This window comes from Gopherus evgoodei, chromosome 3 (genome assembly GCF_007399415.2).
Source record: "Gopherus evgoodei ecotype Sinaloan lineage chromosome 3, rGopEvg1_v1.p, whole genome shotgun sequence".
Taxonomy (NCBI): domain Eukaryota; kingdom Metazoa; phylum Chordata; order Testudines; family Testudinidae; genus Gopherus; species Gopherus evgoodei.
Genome location: NC_044324.1, coordinates 31,983,652 through 31,996,215, shown reverse-complemented (window position 1 = coordinate 31,996,215; position 12,564 = coordinate 31,983,652). Strand labels below are relative to the sequence as shown.

The 12,564-nt window shown below is 39.2% G+C and overlaps 1 long non-coding RNA gene across 1 annotated transcript in view; it reads right to left on the bottom strand.

Annotated features, from left to right (window-relative positions):
• The window catches only part of LOC115648164, a 31,614-nt gene extending 19,552 nt beyond the window's left edge, over nt 1-12,062 (bottom strand). Inside the window, exons 1-3 of the long non-coding RNA XR_003999476.1 lie at nt 11,811-12,062; nt 3,728-3,807; nt 319-1,917 (exon numbers count right to left, since the gene is read on the bottom strand). This is a non-coding gene — a long non-coding RNA (uncharacterized LOC115648164). The remainder of the gene's footprint in view (nt 1-318; nt 1,918-3,727; nt 3,808-11,810) is intronic.
• Nucleotides 12,063-12,564: the final 502 nt, after the last annotated feature.

The window sequence follows — 12,564 nt, the reverse complement described above, 5'->3', positions numbered from 1 at the left end:
AGAAGTTTGAACTTGGAAGATTATGTATAACAGTGTGACCTGTTGACACCTATCATAGCAGTATAATTCTAGGTCTCCTTATAGGAAATTAATACACATTTCAAAGATAAATCCATGTTAATGTTGTTTCAGAGGATGTTTTGGCTTCAAATTTCTGTATCTTTAAAAGATAATCTATATATTTATTTATGCAATAGTGTTTGTCTTTTATTTATTTCCAAGTCCAGATATTTTTTTGCCAGCAGTGCAATAGTGACATTCTTTGTTATGTGCACCTAAACATAAGTAAAACATTCTCTTCACATTAATGTAACTCACAGCTTTCATTTCTTCTCACAAGCATTTGAAGAATCTCAGTTTGCTGCAGAACAAAAGTTCTTGGATACCTTCATCTTGACTGCCACATATTTTAAATGGAAAAAGTTTCAATGCAGCTATCAGAAACTTGTTACAGAAAATATTATTAGTGCAGAATATATATCTAGAACACAGAACATATGGAAAATGAGATTAGAGGCAGAAAAGAACATTTTAATTGCTCTGTAAACTAGACTGTATGGCAAATTTTAATCAATGATAACGAGGCCCAGAATAGAGATGTCTAGAATTTTGCAGTCTCTGTTAAATACAGAACAGCCAGACACAGCAGTTAAAAATACCTAACCACACAAGTTCCCAATTTTCCTTCGTTTATTCACTCTGTGTTTTCAATTTGTAATCACAATTTTGTATCAGATCAATAAACCAAAAAGATCTTCTTTCTTTTGCCAGTTGAGGCCTAAATGACTAGAGTTGACTGTCCCATGAATGGAAAACGACAAACAAACAACTTCAAAAGGTTTCCATTTGCCAAATTTTACAAAATTCTGACATATCCTGACAAAATACATGTCTGATGTGACTGTGTCCTATTAAATTGATCTCTCCTCTGATCAATGATACTTTCTTTTGCTCTGTCTAATTTCTAATATTTGGCTTCAATTAATATGTAAAAGCTTCTTTCTTTTCTAGCAATTGATGGGGACTTGAATTAAATCATTATACACTGCATAAACTCTATTCAGCATTTTCTGTACAAAGGAACTGGAAGGCCACACCTGTCATCCCCGGAAAGAATCTCATAAAGCTGCCAATGAAACAGTGTTGCTGAATGCACATCTGTTAATAAATTCCTTTAATCATATCCTAATCAAATGGCATTTGTAGTTTATGACCCTGCTAATGAAGGATTTGAGGTTTCTGCCCCCGAATGTGATTTTATCAGACAGCCCTAATGTGTATGGCCAGCTTTTATTTAAACCTCTGCTCCAGAAAAAGGTGTGTGATGAAACAGCAGAAGACCAAGAAAAGAAAAATACAACAGTTCATTAAAACAAAATATTGGGTTTTATTGCCTTCATTTATTAATGGGGCTGCTTTGGTTTTTTCCATTTGGAAAACATTCATGATCTGGTCTTTATTCCTGCCACTGTGCTCTTCCTTTGCAAGTAAGTATTCGCTAAATGGTATAGATGGGTAGTTTTCAGCCTATTAGAATTTATTAGTCATGACATGCGAGTCGTCATGTAAGTCACATGGTATTGTTTCTGTTATCTGATCGGATGACTGGACTTTTTTTAAGGAAAATAAACTGTGGTGTGCTTTTGCTCGTGTGTGAATATGTCCATTTGCATGCAAATATGGACTATAATATGAAGAGCAGACATTCCCCTAACATTTATGTAAACATGAGTATTCTCCACTGATGAATAAAATGGGAGATGAACACAACTGAGCTTAATAGATATTAGGAATTAAAATTAATGTTCATGGAAAAACTTTTCACTGCCCAAACTCTGAATAGCTGTAATCCAGGATGAAGTCTTCTCTGGTTGTATTTATGTACATTCTGGACCAAAATGTTGTCCTCTTCATAACCTAGGAATGTGTCTGAGTTTTAGTTTAGTTTGTCACATAGCAGAATGTCAAATCATCTATATCTAGATCTACAGTAATACATATAGAACAATGCTTTATGTAGCCAGAATAGATGTCTAGGTAGTTTGTGTCACCAATGCATTCAATTTCCCGGAATTCTGGAATCTTCAGTAGCTGGATTATTCATTCCATTTCTCTTTTAGTCTTAATGATCTATATCAGGTGTCTACTGCAGGTTCCCCATCTCCCCTTTGGTTACTTAGACCTCCGTGTTTATATATCACCCAAGTATTTCACTGTGAGATTATAACTGTCTCATTGGTTTAGCACAGTGACACTCTACCCTGTCTCTCTTATTCCCTTTCTGGCTTCCTATAGAAATTGTCCAGGAGTGAAAGGAACACAGATGACTTACTGGTACAGGGGCCCAGCTCCAGACCCACAGGCAAAAAAATAATGATAACTGGAGATATACCTATCTCTTAGAACTGGAAGGGAAGGTCATTGAATCCAGCCCCCCTGCCTTCACTAGCAGGGCCAAATACTGATTTTTGCCTCAGATCCCTAAGTGGCCCCCTCAAGGATTGAACTCACAGCCCTGGATTCAGCAGGCCAATGTTCAAAACACTGAGCTATCCCTCCCCTCTAAAGAAGCAGTGAGGCCTCAGGCAGAAGGCAGTGCAGTGGCTGGTCAGCCTTCTCAAGCCAGCCCAGCTGCACTGCCTGGCCTGTGCCTCCTGGGGCTCCATTGGCAATTTAAAAGGGTCTGGGGCTCCATCTGCTGCCATGGTACGGCAGCCAGGAGACCCGGGCCCTTTTAAATTGCTGGCCCTTAGGACAGCTGCCCCTTTTACCCCATCCCTCCCCGGTGGCCCTGCGGTGGGGCCATTAATGGTGGGGGCACCGATGTGTGTGTGTGGAGGAGGAAGTGTCAGCAACATTAAAGCGCTGCATACAGGCTGGTACCGGTGGCCACTTCTTACCAATATGCCGTACTGGCTCATACTAGCCTACTTTCACCCCTGCTGCATGTCATATATGATGTCTGATATCATTTGTAGCCAACTCACCATATTTATATATTATGTCTAGGCACTTAAATACATTGATACTTTTTGTCTTATATTTTATCTCTTCTTGCAAACACCATAATTGCTTTACATAGGAATTATATGTCATAATTATTAATTTAAATGAAAGCTCCATTTTTAACCCCTGGTTATGTTGCCTAATGTAAATCTCTCCTAAAAGGGCTGACAATTTTGAAGCCAGGTTTGTATCTAAAGAGTCCATGTAAGGAAAAATGTCACCTCACCATCTCTCATCACAATATAATGCTCCACGAAGACAAATCCCATCACTCTGTACCCCCTAGTATGTACATCAGCTGAGATCCAGATTTCTCTTTTCTTAACTTGTGGATTGCACCAGGAAGGTGTACAGAAAATTGCAATTTCTCTTTTCTTGACTTGTGGTGGGCAACAAAAAGATATATCAGAAAATCCTTTGCAGTAAACCCATCTTCAGTTCTTTTCCCAAGTTTCTGCAGTTGCCCTTGTATCTCTCTGATCTCCTTTCACTCATGTTATTGATTTCCATGTGATCTACAATAAGTGGAAATTCCCCAGCATCTTCAGGATATCCTTTGCCCTTTTAGTCACGTCAAGCTTTTGAAATTTCATACAAATGAAGGTTACATGGATGAATCAGCTCTGACTATATATTTTCAATGTCATCTGCATTACATTTTATCTTTTATGTTGTTCTTTAGTTTTGTGTTACATGGTGAACAGCAGGAAGTTTCACTCACCTTGTATCATTGTTTCCACATTTCTGAGTTATACATATACAGTAGGACTATTATCTTATGTGAATCAAGCTCTAAAGAATCTAAAAAGGAAAGAAAGAAAAACAAAGTCAAGACAGTGGCAATATCATATCACTTCCTTTCTAACTACAAAATACTATGTTCATGCCATTTCCATGTTCCACATGAAGAAAAAATTAAAAGCTTGAGTAATACAGTGATCTTACACCACAAAAAAGAGTATATTCTCTATGGTTTTATATGTACTAAAACCGGAAAATAAAAGTTTTTTGTATAGTTGGGTTAAAGAGAGTTGCTACAGTTTAGTACGTGTTATTGCCTTTCCAAAGACAAAGAAAATGCAAAAACTAGAACTAAAAAAGGAAAACACCCTAGTATTGTGTCATATTACGATGCATAGCAATATGTATAACTTTTCTAATTAATACAATTTGTAAAATGACAATTTAAAAACTTTTAAAAATAAAATAAAATCCCTCATTTATTTGCTATCATCTCAAAATCTGGATTGTCTTATAGAGAATAGGAGTTTTCATTAAAAGATCACCATCAAGCATTGTTTTAGAATTGACCTAAAATGTTGCTATAGGGTACCATATTGCCCTAACCCCCAAGTGATGCGGCTCTATTTCCATAGCCTAATATAGCTCACTGGCAGGAAGTTTTTCCAAATATTCAGCCTATTCACTCGTACCACAATAGATATTTCTTTTCTGTCATTGGCGTTTACGCTCTTCACATACTTATCACTAATAAATAATTACTTAAAAAAAATCTGTCTTCATAAATAGCCCCTTGATCATTTGTGTCACTATCTTTCTTGCAATATGCTTCATAAAAATGCTGAATGTACAGCTACACCAGAGTTGATTAGAGACAACTTAGTGCCTCAAGGCTCTATGATGTGATCTAGGTCTAAATTCACAGAAGGGTACTTAGGTGTTGTGACATTGAGCAAACATCCCAATGCCTGACTTTTATGTGCCTAGAAAATCACAGAAACAACACTGCAATCTCAGGATATCGCATCTATAATAAACAAGACAAAGATATAGGAAGGGGAGGCTGAGTTTGTACATTCATTAAGGAAAACCTAAATTATCTTGAAATTGAAGAAACTAAATATAGGGTATAATGCTACTGAGATTCCAATGTGAAATAAATCTTCAACTTTCAGAATATATAATGTGTACAAACCCTCTGGAAAACTGGAGATTAAGGATTTGACAGCAATAGTTGAAGATGTAGCAGGTCCATATATTATATGCGAATACCTAAACAGCCATGACAGATTGTGGGGAAGTGGAAAAAATGATAAGAACTACAAATGTCTAGAACAATTCACTGATGAAAATAATTTAGTAATGCTGAATGATGATTCTCACACCCTAATTTTAATATAGCCAATGAATCTCTCTCCTGTTTAGACCTGGAAATTGTGTAAAATAGTATAGCAAATGCGTGCAGCTGGGAAGTCGAGAAAGAGGAGGGAATGGGAAGTGATCACCTCCCTGTACTTACAGTATATCAAGGTAAAGGCAATATTGAGGATGGAGGATGGTCCACTACTCGGAATATATATATAAAGCAAATAGAGAGCTATTTAAAATGAATGAGTGATGACAATGAGGGGTTTGGTAGCAAAATATCTAAGGGAATCATGATGACAACAAAGTTAACTATGCATCAGATATCAAGTCACCCTAGTCGTAGAAACCATGAATAAGAAATATAAAACAGCAATTAAAGAAAAGAATAGGGAATATAAAAAAGCAAAAAAAAAATACAATGAATAGTGAGGACTTGATTAAATATAAAAGAAACAAAGTAATTGCACAAAAGGGTTTTTAAAAGGGGGGGGAACTGGAGAAAGCACTGTGGGAAAATAAAAATACTAACACATTGGAGGTATATAGGCAGACTAAGACAATGAATGGAATATGGAGCAATTGTAATTCTATGCCAGGCCTCATTGTAGAAGGCTTTTTATTCATTAAAAAGCTCTAATGAATAAAAAATGAAAGACCTAGCAGAAATATTCTACAATGTTTATAGTGGTGAAAATCAGAATATAGAAGTTTGTGTGAGGAAAAAAAAACTTAAAGAGAAGCATGAGGACTAGAAGAGATGAGAGGAAGATGAGGATGATATTAAATGAAAACTTCTGTATGAGAGAACTTCCAAATGCTATGGCTAAAAGCAAAAATTCTGTATCAGGCATGAATGTCATATATAATGAAATGCTAGAACACCTCGATGAACGGTATTTGAAAATACTGCTAAAACTGTACAACAGTGTATGGAAAAGATGTGAGCTATCAATGAAGTAGAAAGACCCAGCTGTCATCCCATGTAAGCTGGGCACAAGACCTGATATAAAGACCTGGGGAATAGAACCCAGTTTTATAGAGCCTAAGGCACCTGATAGTCCCACACTGCCACCAGAAGGTCCTGTACTATACAACCTGAGAGCAGTGTGGAGAGTATGCACCACAGGAAGTACTGCCCAAGAGACTCAAAGCAACAGTACCCTGTGACCCTCTGATTGGCCAAGTGCCACCTACTTAACTCCAGGAGATGCCCCAGGAAGTTGTTTGGGTAGCTATGCAGTTTTTGGCTTGCTGCAATGCCAGGCTTTGCCTTGTTTCCTGATCTCTAACTCCAACCTGACACTGACCCTGATTCCTGCTTCTTGAGTCTAACCTGGTATTACCTCTGGTCTTTCACCCCAGCCTGACTTTTGTTTACAGGACCTGATCTTGCAATTCCTCCAACTCCTGCCTGATGACTCCTGTCCCTGGTGAACAGATTTTAGCCCTGCTGTGACTGCTAGGCAAGACTGCCTATGCCTCAGTCCCTTATGCATGGTATGTACAGGCCAATATTCTTTACATCATGTTTGGGTAAAGTCATGGAAAATCTAGTGATTGAAAAAATAACATGTCTAGATCGAAATGGACTTAGGATATACTTTGCACGTTGTCTCTGGAGGGGAAGAAGTACAGCTGGTGATATAGTAAGAGTAGTGATAGCAATAAAACATGAGAAATAAAGAATCAGTGGTAGTAACTTTTCTAGATACTGAAAGAAGTATACAATATGTTATGGAGAGAGGGCTAATTGCGTGGAATAGCATCCATGGGCATAAAAGACAGAATGTATAGATGGATAAAGGATTTCTTAACTAAAAGTACTTTGCAAGTCAGAGTAGGGAAAGTCTACACTGTCATATATCCAATCACAAATGACACTCCACAGTGCTGTCAGCCCCACTCACCTTACTCAATGTAATGATAATGTCCCAAAAAGTTGAGTGAAGGAATAGGCATTTCGTTTGCAGATGGCTATGCTATATGGGCTGAGAACAGGAAATATCTGAGAAGCAAATTCATGAAGCACTTAGGGAAAGCGTGGAATGGGGAAATGTGGGGCTTTACATCTTCAATTGTCAAAACTAAAGAAATTATATTCACTAAAAGGAAAATTAAAAGAGATTGTAAACTGTCTCTTTATGGACAGCAAATAGGTATGGTTAAAAGCTACTGATTCCTGGCTGTGGTGTTTTTAGCAAGCTAACAGGGAAGGATCGCATTGAAAATATTGTAGACAAATGTAAAAGTAAAATTGATCTACTTAAAAGTATTTCTGGAACCACCCATTATGACCTGCATGTGGTGTCTTCATCATAATCCCTTTGCGTGTAACATAGGTAGCTCCTGGTGAAATGCGTGCAGCTTTAAGAATGAAATTGGTGGATTAAACCTTTTGCGCAAAAGTCATAAGAAACAGGGAAGATGGAAATGCTAAACAAATATATGAAGAATGCTGGGAATCCAGAAAGAGTTAAAAGAGATTAGCGTATTCTGCCATGGAAAAATGCATGATAGGTAGAAAATCACCCCTTAATATAAATGTGGAACTAAACAATGAAATTAAAAGGGGAAAAGAAGAGCTGAATGTATTAAACAGAGCAAATTGATTTACATGTGATCAATTGGGTAAGCATTGTCAAATATTTACAGATGGGTCTAGAGATGAGTAGGGACAACATTCTGCATCCCAGTACTTGGAATGAAGAAATCAATTAGACTATCCATTTTTGTAGCCATTCTGATGGCTGAGCTAGCCAGGATGACGCTGGCATTGTAGTGGATACTGGATGTGTGACCTACCTCAGTTGTCATCTTGACAGATTCATTATCAGGACTTACTGGCAATAACACTGGAATTCAGATAGCAGAAATTATATAGAGAATGAAAGATTGTTACTAACAACATAACTGGCACCGATGGAAGGAAACATTAAAATAGCATGTTGAGATAGCAGGAAATAAAGTGGCAGACAAACTAGCAAAAAATGGTGTACAAAGTGAAAAAAAATTATAGAGATTCTCCTAAGTAAACTGGAGTTTAAAAGCCTAATTAAGATGAACTAAGAGAGGAGTGACAGGAAATATGGACAAAAGAAACAAAGGGGAAAAGACTTCATGACATATCCCCTAGAATAAAAATAATGCTGACACGCTGCAAGAACCAGAGAGAGAAAGTGAGGTACTGGACACTGTGGCTTAAATAGTAATTAACTTAATTAATTAGCACAAAGATGGGCTGGGTGAGACATGTAAGGTCAAAGAAATGGTTGATCCCATCCTCTAGGAAAGTAAAGAGAGCAACACTGAGAGAGGAATTTTGTCTGACAAACTCAATCATCTAAAAATGACAATGTTTACACAAAAGTACCTGCCAAGAGCATCAAGAAAATGAGACATCATTAAGGAAGCAATAATACTGTGACATTCTATACCTTGGGGGAGCGTCCTGGAACCCCCATATTCCTCATTTTTATATATGATTGTGAGGTATCGGGGGAAAGGTTATGATCTGATGAAAGTCATTTCTCTGTCCATGTATGTGTATCATTTAGTGCATATGAAGTTATGAGAATTGTGTTGTATAGTTTTCACTAAAACATGCTGTAAGTTGGGAAATCAGCCAGATATTCACTCCCCAGAGGCAACAGCAAGGAAAGTAAATAATGCCTGGGTGGGGTATGAAACAACCCATCAACAACCATTGTCCAGCAAGGGAGCTACAATTCATGAAGTGGGTATTCACCCACGAAAGCTCATGCTCCAATACGTCTGTTAGTCTATAAAGTGCCACAGGACTCTTCGCTGCTCTTACAATTCAATGACTCACCTACATGAGGCCACACCAGGGGAATTGCTCAACCTTGTCTGGAGACTTAGCAATGCCCACCCAGACATACCTGGACCTGTTTTCAAAGCACATGGAGTGAGGGTATAAAGCAGACACAGTGGGCCACACGCTGAGCCTTTCTACTTCACCCACCTACACTACAAGCAACAGGGACATTCTGAAGACTCCAGGTGAGGGGACTGGCCCAGATTTCAAGGGTGAAATCTGTATACTATGGACTGCAATATCCATTGGGGTGAGGAAAGCTACTTAATCTAGGTGTTGCCCAGTCTAATAGGATTGAGAGTTTAGACTACATGCTTATGTTTTCTTTTCTTTTGGTAACTAACTCTGACTTTTTTTGCCTATCTCTTAATATCACTTAAAATCTATAGTTTGTAGTCATTAAACTTCTTTTACTGTTTATATTGACCAGTGAGTTTGTATGAAGTGTGTGGCAAATCTGCTCAGGATTTTGCAAAGGCTGGTATATATCCACTTTCCGTTGATGAAGTGGTGAACCAATTAATAAATCTGCATTGATTGTCTTGAGCAGTGCAAGACTGTATATTCCTGAGGAGCAGTGCTGGGAGCTGGGGGGAATTGGCTCTGGTGCCTTTCTCTGTGTGATTCATGAGTGGCTCTGGGAGAATTCATGCAATCTAGCTGGGTATGTGGGGCTCCACATGCTGTTGTGCTGAATGATCACAGCACCTGGAGGGGTTTGCTGCTGGACACTAGCAAGGCACTGAGATGCAGCCCAGGCTGGAGAGAGTTCAGGGGGCACAGTGGTCCCAAAGTCCTAGGCTGGACCCCGGGGATCCCACCACAAATACATTTAAAAAAATACTGGGAAAAGAGCGAGACTGTATCTATATATCATGAATTCCAGCATCTAGCTGTTATAAGGTAAATAGTGGTGTCCCCCAGGGGTCTGTACTGGGACCCATTATTCAACATATTCAAAATAAATGATCTGGAAAAAGGAGTAAACAGTGAGGTGGAAAAATTTGCAGATGATACAAAACTACTCAAGATGGTTAATTCTTCACAGTCTGCTTTGGACTTCCAAAGGGATCTCACAAAACTGGTTGACTGGTCAAAAAAAAGTGGCAGATGAAATTCAATGTTGATAAATGTAATGTAATGGAAAACATTCGAAAACATAATCCCAACTATACATATAAAATGTTGATCTAAATTAGCTGTTACCACTCAAGAAAGAGATCTTGGAGTCATTGTGGATAGTTCTCTGAAAACATCCACTCAACGTGCAGTGGCAGTCAAAAATGCTAACAGTGTTGGGAATCATTAAGAAAGGGATAGAAAATAAGACAGAAAATATATTACCTTTATAAATCCATGGTACACCCACATCTTGAATATTGTGTGCAGATGTGGTCACCTCATCTCAAAAAAGATATATTAGAATTGGAAAATGTTCAGAAAAGGGAAACAAAAATTATTAGGGGTATGGAACGGCTGCCATATGAGGAGATTAATAAGGGACTTTTCGGCTTTGAAAAAAGATGACTAAGGGGGTATATGATAGAGTTCTAAAAAATCATGACTGGTGTGGAGAAAGAAAGTAAAGAAGTGTTATTTACTCCTTCTCATAACACGAGATCTAGGGGTCACCATATTGCATTAATAGGCAGCAGGTTTAAAACAAAGTAAAGGAAATATTTCTTCACACAACACAAGTCAAGCTGTGGAACTCCTTGCCAGAGGAGGTTGCGAAGACTAAGACTATAACAGAGTTCAAAAAAGAACTAGATACATTCATGGAGGATAGGCCCATCAATGGCTATTGGCAGGGATGGTGTCCATAACATCTGTTTGCCAGAAACTGGGAATGAACGACAGGGAATGGATCACTTGATTACCTGTTCTGTTCATTCCCTCTGAAGCACGTGGCATTGGCCACTGTTGGAAGACAGGATACCGGGCTAGATGGACCTTTGGTCTGACACAGTATGGCTGTTCTTATAGACTCATACTATGACTCTGCTACACCATAAAGAAGGAGAAAATTGCAGGGGAAGGAGGCTGCAGTCACTCCCTGGGATGAAGGAGACTTCATGGACAAGGAGGAAGTCCTAGTGGAGAGTAAGCCCTGAGATCTGGTCTGGAGTAAGTCTAGGAAGAAACTATCGGGGTGACGGAGCCATAGGGTGTAGATTAGGCTCATGTGGTAAACCCAGAAATAGGCAAGGGAAAAGAGAGAGGAGCTGGATGGGAAGGAGCCTTAAGAAACAGCAACAGGGACAGGGACCCAGCAGACTTTTATGTCTGATTATAGAATCCATGGGCCAGAACTCAGTATAACGGGTGGGCCTGGGTTCCCTTGCCATCCACTGATACAGTGGCACAGAGCCCAAATTGGGGCTGGACCCCATCTGGAGAAAGCATTTGGACAGTGGTCCTCTTGTACTTAATATCCCCAGAAGGAATGGACTAAATAGGGACCTAGTGGAGGGCCAAGTTACCAGGAGAGAGACTATCACAGAGTGATCAGAAAGCATAAGGGAGCACCCAGTGCTGTGAGAGCTACTTACCTGCTCGTATCTAGATCTGGGAACACTAGGGGGAACTCCATTACAGTGTCCCATCAATCATACTTGCACATTTTGGGAAGCTGATGCATGTAAGCCCTGAAGTTATTTAATTAATATTGCTAATTCTGGCCAGCCTGAGGGACAGTACGGCATGAGTTGCCTTCCAACTCTCGAGGACTACTGCGCCGTATATAAAAGTTTTTCCCTCCCAACCCCAAACGGATTGCCAACAGCTTTATAGCAGGCTGGGGTTACCAGCTTCCATAGGATGATAGCAACATGCTTCTGGTATGCACTGGGTCTCTTACCTGCCTGCTTTGCTTGTAAGCGCCAGGACAAAGTCCTCACACTGCTCCAGGAATGTGGGTGTCTTCATGTGACATTCTGGACCCAGTACTGCTCATCCCATGTTTCCAGTACATTGTAATACCACTGTTTCAGAAAATCGACCACACTGTTGATTTTAGATCAGACAGCCCAAGGCTCTTTTATCGATTACAAGTGTGCACACAGGAAGAAAAGTGGTTCCCTATGCAGAAGGTCAGCTGCTCTGGCCTTTACAAATTTTACCAAGCTTTTAAAGATTAAAACCGCAAAGCGTCACTCAGCAATACATCCAATACATCCTTATTTGGTACTTACATTGCTAATTCTGCAAAGCATAATTGATAACTTTCCTTATATGGCTTATATTGCAACTTCAGCAGAGCTCTATCACAACCATCCTGTTATTGTACTAACTGTTCTGTTTTTCCTACTTGCGGTTACTTTAGGCAAGCAACTTATTGCTATGCTATAACCACACGAAGCTGCAATGGCACCCAGGGCCCCCCTTGTCCCAAGACCAGTTCCCTATTTCGGACAGTAAGTCTTCATAAACAAGTTTTAGGGAAGTTAAAGTAGTTCAGCTAAGGGCTTGGGCCTGCAAAACTCTGATGACAGAAAAGCCCCGATATATGGAGGGGATTTTATTTTCCCTAACACCACTGACATATTTCTGTGTTCTAGGCTCAGAAGGGATAATTTAAACACAGCATCCTTCAGTCCACAACTTCATGTCCA